The sequence below is a fragment of the Sinohyriopsis cumingii genome, chromosome 10, assembly GCF_028554795.1.
Source record: "Sinohyriopsis cumingii isolate HCF-2022 chromosome 10, ASM2855479v2, whole genome shotgun sequence".
Taxonomy (NCBI): Eukaryota; Metazoa; Mollusca; class Bivalvia; order Unionida; family Unionidae; genus Sinohyriopsis; species Sinohyriopsis cumingii.
The window spans coordinates 122376470-122388959 of NC_142970.1; the positions used below are offsets into that span (position 1 = coordinate 122376470).

At 34.4% G+C, this 12490-nt stretch overlaps 1 protein-coding gene across 1 annotated transcript in view; it reads right to left on the reverse strand.

Annotated features, from left to right (window-relative positions):
• The window catches only part of LOC149791128 (uncharacterized), an 82633-nt gene that overhangs the window by 42961 nt on the left and 27182 nt on the right, over positions 1-12490 (reverse strand). The gene's annotated exons all lie outside the window — the stretch shown is intronic.

Sequence of the window (12490 nt, forward strand, 5' to 3'; positions counted from 1 at the left end):
TTCCCAAAAAAAATAAAAAGTATTTTATATTTGTGTATTTCCCCCTCAGATGTGTTCTACGTTTTATTAAAACAAAATTTTATATAAAAAATTTAGTTTTTAGAATTTTTGATGGGGTATTTATGTTTCCATAGTGTTATCTAAAGGGTTGTTCGTCCGAGTCTGGTTTCCCTCACCTTGCTCGAAGTTCATTCCCTTGAAATGTTTTGTAACCTTTGCTATATGTCGCCTAGGTCTCAGTGTTTGCTATATGTAATGGTGTTATATTGTGTGTATGCTATATTTTCTTTATGTTTGAGACAGCAAGTATAGATCAAATATCTTTCCCAGTTGTATTTCTTCCTTTATGATGTTATATTGTATCTTTTAATTTGTTTTATGGTTTTCTAATTTTGACGATGGAATGGTGTACTATTTAGACTTTGTTTAAAAAAAATAATTTCCTATTTTATTATTCGAGTGATAATATGTGTCGTTCCTCATAATAGTCTTTAAAGATGTTGATAGGTAGGTTACGCTCGATCCAAGGTTCACGCTTCTTTATTCTCTATGTGTTTTTCCTGGGTCGCGTTAGGCCTCCTTTATTTAGTTTATCTGATTATGCTTTATTGAAAGATCCAAACGTATTTATGAGACCACATTATTCTATAGTGGTCAACCATGCAGTGCGGGAGAAGTTAGTAGGGTTTTAAACTAAGTGTTATACAGTATGTATTTGTGTCTTTATTTTGTCTGTTTATGTTCTACATTGGGTGTTTTCAAAGACTCATTATGGGCCTATGCACTTCACTGAGCCCTGTGACTTAGCCCCATGATGTCATCGCCATTTACTTCCTCCTTATATTTTCCCTGTATCCCTTCCTATATATGTCTTTAGAATTTTCTTTCAGAGAAAGAAGAAAAAAAATTAAATTACAAAATTCTTTTTTTTTTTTCTTTCTTCCTTTCTTCCCTTTTCTCTTTTAAAAAAAAAAGTTATATGGGTTTCTTTGAAATATTTGAAATAGAATTTGAAATTTTCTTTGAAATATGGCTGTTGTGGGGTGCGAGGAGGGGGTATGGGTATGGCATCAGCTCGCAATTGCGCTACGCGACCCTTCGGTCTGTAATACCTATTCCTCCCTCCCCCTCTCTCCCCCAATTCCAACATCAATTGCGTTATATCAACCTGACGGTAAGTATCTATTCGTCGTAAGACGTACTGAGTTCTTGTTGTGGTTAATATTCTTATTTTTACCACGTATCTTATTTAAAAATCTTTATCACCTGTCCACAGGAGATCATCGTAGTTACTATATAGTCTATACATTTTAGAACGATTTTGTTTTCGTAGTCTAAATCTATGAATAAAATGTTATTTTTGTTATACTTATATTTTTTGCAAATTTTCATTATTAACTTTATCCTATTATGTTTAGATTTATCACATTGGACAATCGTATGTAGTTTGGTGAAGTTCGCTGTTTTACATAAAGGGCATTTCGGCATTATCCTCAGCATACGATGTTTGATTGTTTCTTCGCCTGTTAGCCAGGTGTTGTGCAGGTATTTAAAAATTATACTTTGTGTTTTGACAGATCTTATTTTCCCCAATTTTTCCAATTTTTTGTCCAATTTACCCCCTCAGTTGTCCTGCTCTACTCTACATTTTATATTTTTGGTTACCTCCTCCCTAATCCAAGCGTGACTTTTACTTATTAAATTTTGCATAAATCTGTTTTGTCTCTATATTTTAAAATTAGTTCTCATATGTTTGCGTGGCACTTCGATTTTTTTATATTAATTTGTTATTTTTGTATATCTCTGGTCGGTTTCTCAAGGTGAAGCCGAACCAGTAGATGTACGGTGCTTCTCACGCTGTAGCCGGGTCTGAGTGCATTTTTTTTTTAATCTATTGATTATGTTAGTTAATTATAGTAGTAGAGGGCTCGGCAACCCCAAGCCCCCTCTACTTTTGGCCCTATATAATGTCTCTTTTTTTACATGATGCATTTTATGATTCCATATATAATCTATTATTTCGTTGTCTGTTTTGTTTAAAATTGTATTATCCATATCTATGGATTTAATTATGTAGTTAATATTTGAGTATAAATAAGTCTTGGCCACTTGGGCCCGCTCCATGATAGGTAATGGCGCCATGGCCAGATTTTCACATTTTCTCTTATTTTATTGATAATATGTTCATAATTTTCTACAGCTTCTTTATTTTATTGCCAAAGTAAACCCCTAGAGCCTTTACAGTGTCTCTCAGTAAGTGTGTGTGTGTGTGTGTGGGGGGGGCGATAATCCAGGGTGGTTGCCCCTCCAGTTAACTATTTTTAAGATTTCGTGCTTGTTGTGGTTTATTTTGGAACCCGACGCTTATAGCATTTCCCCTCTCTTATAAAGATGTTGCAATCATATGCATGTTAGAGCATTTTTTAATTCTTTTTTAGGTTTGGTATTTGTATGCCTTGTATAATCAGGGGCGGATTAAGGCTCACTGGTGCCCTAAGCACTGACAAATCTTGGCGCGCCCCTCTTTTCCACGCACACCTGAGAAGATAACCCTAGGGTGTACCATGATCAAGAAACAGAACATCATGATCAATTTGCACTAGTTGTATCAGTTTTTTTTACAAATCTTCATTCTTTTTTCTTTCTTTCTTTTCACCCTTTTCTCAACTTTGTGGTGCCCCCTTTGGCCCTGGTGTCCTATGCACGTGCTTAGTCTGCTTAATGGTTAATACGCCCCTGCTTGCACATCTGGGTTGTTTCTTATCGTGTGACGTAGGATTTATATTGCCATTACGTATTCTAGCATTGATAGTGGACATCCTTGTATCACTGATCGTTGTATTTCAAATTCTTTCGTGCATTTCCCGTTTAATTATCCCAGTGTGTAGGATTTTGGTCCATTTTGGAAATTGGGTCCGAAACCAAATTTTTTAAAAACATTCTTTATACAGTTTTGTTCAAATCAGTCGAAAGCTTTCTCCTGGTCGAAGAGTACCATAGCACTCATCATACCAGTTTCATTTATGTAGTTAATTATAGTTTTAATGTTTAAAATATTGTTTTGTATATCCCTCCCCCACAAGTTTGATTTACATTAATTATCTTGTTTATCCTACCCTTTACTGTATTTGTTAAAATCCTACTTAAAATCTTATAGTCCGTGTTTAAAAGTGATATAGGCCTCCAGTTTTTAATCTCGTCTCTATTCCCTTTCCCTTTGTATATAATTGTGATAACTCCCTCCCTCATAGATTTAGTCATTTTATTTTTACTTAAAACTATATTATTATACAAAGCGTTTAAGATCGGCGTCAGTTCACCGTGGAACTTTTGGTAGAGTTCCACGATGAGTCCATCTTTCCCTGGTGACTTTTGTGAGTGTTGATATACTTTTTGTGATTTCTTCATCTGAGATGACATCATCACATTGGTCTCTATGTACTGCTGATGTCATCTCACAGTCGACATTTTTTAAGTAGCTGTCGATTGTGCTGAAGTATATGTTCTGTGTGGTGTGTGGTGTATAGTTCTTTATAATATTTGGAAATATTATTTAGGATATCTTCTTTTACAGTATGGGTTACATTGTTTATTTTGATATTGTTTAAAATTGTATCACCCCCTTTTCTAAATTCTTCTCGCTTATATACGTTTTTTGCCTCGTTGTAGATCTCTGTAAATTTTCCCGCCCTTATTATTCTCCCCTGATTTTCGTCTTCTTCAACGATTTTAATTTTGTCTGTCAATCGTTTTTTTTTTTCTTTCTCCATCGTCGTTTGTTGTTTTGCTTAGTTCTAATTTGAGTTCGTGTTTGTCTTTTTTTTCTGGGGTTTTTCCGCCCTCTATTTGAGTACTGAATATTTATTCCTTTTATTTTGTTTTTTAAAACATCCCAATCAATTATTATATTAATATTTTCTTCATTTTTGACGGTTTCAATTTCTTTTTTTAATTATTATTTCGACATATTCTTTGTCATTTAAAATCTTATTATTTAGTTTCCATAGTCCTGACCCACATTTTTCTATTTTTTTCATTTTTAGGTCAATAGTGAGCATGAAATGGTCTGATAGCTTTTGGTTGGTTATTGCAGTATTAATATATATTAATGGATCATAAAAATTTCCGTAAAATTTATCAATCCTGCTAGACTGGTTTAATTTATAGTTACCCAGTTGAAATCTCCCCCTATGATTAGATTTTCCATCGAATATTGTTGTAGGTAGGTGTATAAGTTTTCTTTAAAATTAGTTTCTTATTTCTATTAGCTGGCATGTACACATTTATAATATGCCAATTAAACATTTTAACACGTAGCAACCGTCCCTTAAAAAATTCCCCCCTCCTCAAACCTTTCCCAGCTTTTTAAAAATATTATTGTTGCAACCAACTCTAATATCATTATTTGCAAAATTGTTGCATATCTTTATTGCGTTAAGTTTGTCTTCTACTAAAATTTCGAACTCTGGCTTAATTCTATAGTGTGTTTCTTGTATCATTATTACACCAAAGTTTGTTTCTTTGGCTACTTTGTCTGCTTTCGCTTTGTCTATCCCATTGCTGTTGATAGTAGCGATCCGGAAATTTGTTTCTTCCATTTTTGCTTTACTCCCAGGTGCCGCATCACTTTTATATAGAATTTAATTGTATATATTTCAGTTAAAGTTATTATATTCCATTTGTTTTTGTACACACACACCAGCACGCTCGACAAAGAGCGCTTGAGTAATATACAGTTTGATACATCCTACATGGTAGTGGGCAGGAATACATATATAGGTCGTTATCCTTCTCGACCGAAGTAGTAACATTGTTCCAATGCTAACACTCGACGTCCTCGATTTGTGCTTCATCGTATTTGCAGTCTATACACTTAAAGTTACAATGGAAAAGTGTACATGAACATATTTATACCATAGACAGAGCCTTGAAGTACTACTTTTTTCGGTCTAAAACTGTCCCAAAAAAAAAAGAAAAAAAACCCAGCATGTAATAGTTCATTTCGATACAGTTGCACAGAGCATTTGACGTTCATTTTGATGTCATATTATTGATATCGATTAAGTGCGATTTGTTTTCAAAGCTGCTTTATTGCTGGTAGTGCTTCTGTTTTCAAGTTCGATATATAATATACCCATGGAGCAGTAGTAATACAGAAATCAGAACAACAACCATCATCATCATCATCGGGAGTATTATTATCGTATATGTTGGTCACATCGATGATCATTAATAAAAAGCGGTTGAAATATGAACAATATTCCATCTCTTCAAATAGCAAATAACTAAGCAAAGTGTGTGTGTGTGTGTGTGTGTGTGTGTGTGTAATTTTTAACGTAGCTTTAAAAAAAAATGCAATCATATCGCTACCATGTCTGCATTGTGACAGTTTATAATGATGTCTAGCAATGTGGCATCATGCCACAAACATACAGCATTTTGTCCCACCCAGTCACATTATCCTCACACCAATATCTTAATGATGGGCGCCAAAAGAGGCAGCTGCTAGTACCATTTTTATGTCTTTAGTGTGATTCGGCAGGGGTTTGAATCCGCGACCTCTCGCATCCAAGGCGGACGCTCTGTACAGACACTGCACCACCTGAGCGATCGCTTAGCAAAGAATGTACGATACTGTTTCCTGTTGTTCATAACAACTCGACCTGGAGACCCACCTGACGGAAAATGAAAGCGCATTATAACGTTATAATATACGAATCCGGAATTTTTTTTGATTATTATAATTTTCAAGAAAGTTAGTGCCTTTTAGCATTTGACAAAGTGTGCTTGCAGTTGCATACTAAGGGGAGGGGGAGTTTACAACATACTTCGATGCTGACTACTGATTTGAAGCATAAAATTAAAACTAAACAACAGCATAACATGTTTATATATCTTATTAAATACGTCTTCATTTGTCTTTCCGTGCGCCAAAATGCCTTCCTACACGAACATGTTCCATATAGGTAAATAAGTTGTACCAATCGTAAACAACCACCGATTTCGACATATATGATATCAATTTATAGGTTTCTCATCAGTTTAAATCGATCTGTGCAAAAAAAAAAAAAAAAATAATTAAAAATGAAAATGAATAATAAAAAAGATGCTATTTGCGACTCATTGTCGCTTGCGACTTTACCGATCTTCGTATCCTTGATGCTTCCATCCTTCCCGTTTAGGGATGGTAGCACCTACTTGGATGCTAATACTATAGATTTGAAGCATATAATTAAAGCTGTACAACAGTAAATAATATGTTTATGTATCTTCTTATTAAGTACGTCTTCATAATGTATGTTCGTGCGCCCTATGCCTTCCTCTACGAACGGTTTCGATATACACGAATAAGTCATACCAATAGTAAATAAACACCGATTTTGACAAATTTCATATTAATATATAGGTTTCTCATCTGTCTAACTCGATCTGTGCCAACAGACATGTGTGAACATGCAGAATACAAAAAAGTGTACTTTTTACTGAATATTGGGTTCGACTTTACTGATCTTCATATCCTTGCTACGTTCATATACCGTTCCCGTTCTGCGATGGTAGCACATACGTCCATGCTAATACTATAGATCTGAAGCATAGAATTAAAGCTGTACATAATTATAAAATATGTGTATATATCTTATTAAGCACGTCTTTATCTGTCTTTCCGTGTGCCTACATCTGACCTATACGAAAGTTTTCCATATGGGCGAATAAGTCATACCAATCGCAAAGAACGATTTTGACACGTTTGATATCAGTTGATAAATTTTTATCAGTCTAAATAGATCTGTGCCAATATAAATGGGTGAAAATGCAAAATAGAAAAGTTGGTATTTTTCACTCAGTATCGCTTGCAATGTTACCGATCATCGTATCCTTGCTACGTCCATCTGCCATTCCCGTTTTGCGATCGTATCACATTTTTTCGATGCTAATTCTATAAACCTGACACATATAATAAAAGCTGTTCAACGGTAAATAATGTGTATGCGTCTTATGAAGTACGTCTTCATTTGTACGTCCTTGCGTTTAGTGCCTTCCTAACCGAATATTTTCCATATAGGCGAATAAGTCATACCAATCGCAAACAACCAACGATGTTGACAAGTTTGATATCAATTGATACGTTTCTCATGATTCTAAGTCGATCTCTGCCAATAGACATGTGTGAAAATGCAAAATAAAAAAGATTGTTCTTTTTACTGAATATCGGGTGCGACATTACCGATCTTCATATCCTTGGTACGTGAAACTACCATTGCCGTTTTGCGATTGTACCACATATTTCGATCCTAATACTACAAATTTGAAGAATATAATTAAAGCTGTACAACAGTAAATAATATGTGTGTGTATCTTATTAAGTACGTCTTCATTTGTCTGTCTTTTCTCCTAATGTCTTCTATACGATCGTTTAACAAACAGGTGAATAAGTCATTACAATAGTAATAAACACCGATTTAGCAAAATTTGATATCAATTGTTAGGTTTCTCGTCAGTCTAAATCGATATGTGCCAACAGAAATGTGTGAAAATGAAAATAAAATAGTTTGTATTTTTGACTCGATATCGGTTGCGACTTATACGTGCCTCTACCATTGCAGTTTGCCACGGTACTACATATTTCAATTTTAATATTATAGATCTCAAACATATAAGGAAAGCTATACAACAATATATAATATGTGTATGCATCTTATAAAGTATATCTTTGTGTGTCTGTATGTCCGCTCAATGTCTTCCTCAATAAGCGTTTTCCATATAGGCAAATAAGTTATAACATTAGTAATTTTTTAAAAACGCGATTTAGACGAATTTGATATCAATTGATAGGTTTCTCATCAGTCTAAATTGATCTGTGAAATATATAAATGTGTGAAAATGCAAGTAAAAAAGTTGATATTTTTTACTTGGTGTCGCTTGCGATATTACGGATCATCAACGGATCATCATATTCTATATTCTACCTACGTGCCTCTACCCTTGCCGCTTTGAGATGGTACCATATAATTCGATGATAATCATTTGAATGTTAGTGCTCCTAGATCTTTACAACACGAACGTTTATCTTAGAGTCGAATAAGTCATACCAATCGTAAGCACACACAGATTTTGACAAATCTGGTATTATTTGGTAGGTTTCTCATCAGTCTAAATTGATCTATGCCTACAGAAATGTGTGAAAATGCAACCTAGAAAAGTTTATATATTTTACCCAGTATCCTTTGCGACTTTACCATTACCAATCTTCATATCCTTGTTACGTGCCTCTAGTATTGCTGTTTTGCGATGGTATCACATACCTCGATGCTGATACTAGTGATATGAAGCATATACTTAAGCAATAAAACAGTAAAAATTATGTGTATGTATCTTATTAAGTACATCTTCATTTCTCTGTCCGTGCGCCTATATCCTTGCAACATGATCGTTTTCTATAAGGCTAAATATGTCATGTTAATCGTAAAAAAAGCTACAAAGATTTGGACCTATTTGATATCCAGTCATTGGTTTCTCATTAGTCTAAAACGACCCGTGTCAATATAAATGTGTGAAAATGCTACCTTGAAAGTTGCCTTTTTTGTCTCGGTATTGCTTGCGACTTACCGATCTTCATATCTTTGCTACCCGCTTCTACCCTTGCCGTTTTTTGACGGTTTGTATATAACCAAATAAGTCATGCCAATTGTAAAGAACCACCGATGTTAACACATTTGATATTAGTTTATAGGTTTCTCATCCTCCAAATCTTTCTGTTTTTAAGAAACGTTTTTCTAATTCAACTAACGGGTCATCACGCTAAAATTACGCTACTGACAAATGTCACCTTAATATCCTACATACTAAACTTAGACAAGCAGGTAGTCTCCTGAAATCCGACCTTTACATGGTGAATTTAGTTAACTCTTTCACGTGTGCATGTGCTTATGATAATGAAGAAGTTGAACACTTTGTCTATTGCCCCTTACCTAATGCCAAAGATCCCAGCTCTTTCGCTCTACCTTTCAATACACTTCTTGGTTAAGTCTAGATTTATCATTGAAAACTGACGTGACTACTCACCTACAATAAGATGTCTTTCTGCTTGTGTGATGACCCGTTAGTTAAATTAGAGAAACGTTTCTTAAAAATAGAAAGATTTGGAGGATTTCGGATATCATCAGGCAGAGAGTTCTAAAGACGAATCGTATATGGTAAAAGGTCGTGTGAAAATATAAAGTTTGGTTGAGATTGGTGTGATACTTTGAGAGTAACGTAGACGATAATTAGATGCCTCATATCTCCTTTGTGGAAGAAGTTCGTTTAAATAGTTAGGTACTTGAGTATTTATAATCGAATACATAATGCATAATCTCTTCCTTTTCCTTCGTTGTGCAAACCAAGCAGTTTCCGCATAAAGAGACTATCTAGAAGAATTAATGGGTATAGATCTGGAGCGATCCGTGCATCTTCTATCTGATTTTCCCCCCTTTATTCTGATCTTTCCGAATCTTCAATAGAACAATTATCCCAGACTCCAGAAGTATATTCTAAGGTTGGACTTACGAATAGTGTATATAATTTAGCTGAAGTCAACAATTAGTCTGCATTTAGACGGTAGTGTTTTATCTCCTTTCTTATATATCGGTATGTCATACGCTAGCTTGCACTGTGTTAGGAACACGCTGGCTGGGAGTGATTTATTTAAATGTATTTGCAATGGAACATACATTTCTTCAACTATACTTGTACAAGTTTATTACTTATTGGATTGGTTCCAGCGGTTTTGTTTAGGTCAAGACTAGTTACTACATCTATAATTTCTTGTTTATATATAATGATGGCAGAAATAAAAGTTTCATTTCTAACTTCAAAATGCGGTAACTGTTTATCATAATTTTTTAAACGTGTAACATATCAAACTTCCGAGTTCAACAGGTCGCACTTCTCCTGATCACTTGTTGCAAATTTAGATGATCATTTCGTACGTTTCAGTGGAGGTAATAGGTTCCATGTCTTTGTAGAATGTACTTGTTATCTCATTATTTTCCAATAAGGTCGAGGATTTGATCCGATGGCAGGGGTTGAACCTGCATCCTTTCGGTCGCAGGTCTGAGACGCTAACCACTGAGCCAATGTTGCTCCTCTTAAGATTAATATACCCATATGATATTTTCCAGTATCATACGTAACTATATGATACGTTTAATAACACCCAGTAACTCAGCAAATGCCGGCATGACGACATATGAATTGAAGGTGTAATGACGAATGCAATTTAAAGTCAATTATGTAACCTATTTTTATGCTTTTTATTGAATATCATTTCTGTCATGTGATACACATAACATAATCTTACATTTAAGTTTATTTAAAATGAAATTTATGAAATTCGTTAAATAGTTTCAATCTTTTACGACTCTCGTGAAAAGATCCTTCATTGCTATTCATGTAATTTTACATGTCATTATATTTCTTTATTGATTTGCACTTTGGTTACAAAAGAGACAACTTTTGCAATTTAAAACTTATTTCATCTATACTACACTAGTATAGCTCATGAAATGAAGGCAGTTTACTTGGCCTCTAATTCATCTATAGGGAATGATACCTGCGGGAGACTGCTCTATCTGACCAGTGTGTAACTATGGAAACGGTAATTTAGTGACCTCTTCTTCAGCCTCGAGCTTTAGGTTAAGACTGAAATTCGCTGTCTTATGTAATGTTCTGTATCTGTAGTTTAAAGCTGGGAGAATTATACAAAGAGAATAGCAAGTAAACCCTTCTGTAAATGGAGCAAACTCGCACTTTTACACTGTAAAACTAATTTATCTTACAATCATTTATGAATAATTAAAAATTACTGAGTAGTAACTAAGAATATATAAATTCTTTAGATGGAGACCCAAATTTCATTTTTTAAATTATCGTATTTTTTATGTTTACTTTCCAGATACATTTTTAAAAAAATTCTCAAGAAAATATGAAATCTGACAAAAGATAACGAAAGTCTTATTATTTTGATTTTTTGTAAAGAGCAAAGAAAGAAAACTATTAATGACATAAGCTTTCATCACGACATATACACACTAGCCTCCACAGAAGTACCTTTATGACAGTACGGTTAAAATAGAAATAAATATTCATATACAGTTGTAAACTTTCCCGATTTATGACTAAACATTTATACTGTGATAGGGTATTCTTAGTAAGTAAAATGTGTATTATACAATGAATGAATAGGAGGTATTCGATGAATGGACTGCACGCATTTCAGGTGCAGTGGCTACTCAAGATTATTTACTGATGCACAAACTAGTTATAGTTGTCATACTGGTTGTCATTCCAGGGATACTGACAGTCAGTGATTTCCACCTTGTAAAATCTTTCCTCTAGGGCGGACAATAATAATAGTTTCTGAAGCTGATTTTATTAGCAATGGTTTGCAAAATAACAACAAATATCCTTGTGTTTTATCAACTCATTATGGTTCCGCTGCTTTGGTAGAACAAAAAGGAATGTTCTTTATTGTTTTATGAATTTTATGCCCTGTGACAATGGCCAACATTTTGTAGGTCACGATCACTTTGGCATAAACTTATTTTATGCATGACAGTTGGAAACTACGAAAATCTTCTTAGAGGCGAGCTGTATAATCGGCAGTTACATTGTTATTCTGAAAGAGTTCTGATAACTAAATAAATAAGTAAATAAATAAAAACACCATCTTTTATCATTAAAAGTTGCCAAGTGTTGTTTATACATTGTACGTGGCATAATTCGTAAGTTTACTCGGCATATTTTCAACTCGGTAACGCCTGGTAACGGTCATACTTTTACCTAAATATGTGGGTCCTTTGAGAGCATCGTAAATGTATGGAGGAAAAGAAATAATTGTATTTTATGCTCATCTCAAAAGATTTGTTTGTATTTCTGCGAAATAGTCATGCCTAACCAGATAATAGCACAGACCCCCCCCCCCATTGTAACTACAAAGCCTTGAGCAAGTGCGAAGTTACCAGTTAATTTTATTGTTTGTTTCTATTTTTCAAGTTGTCTTCGTGTGTGCGCGCGTAAATTGAAAGCTTGTTATTACCAGTCAATATCGTCAATCATATTTGCTCCATTATTCCATGCAGATAAGAAAGGAACTAATTTTGTGTTGAATTTGTGCCCCCCCCCCCCCATCCCACCCCGCCCCGGCACGGTACAATAAACAAACACTTGATTGAAAATAAAATAAAAGAAACTAACCTTGCATTGTTATAATGTATTCCTTCTTTTTTCATCATGCGAAATTTACAGAACAAAATATATCAACGAACTCCGTAAATGTAGCGGATGCCGGCATGCGTATGCATCCTTACTGTGTGTGTATCGCTAATGTCAGATAAAAAAAATATCGCAAAAGAGACGAAAATATCACCAGATTGCTTGAAGGCGCCTGCCATTCACGCATGATAAGTTTCAAGGTGCAAACGGACCAAGATTATATTGTATCCAGGTTAAC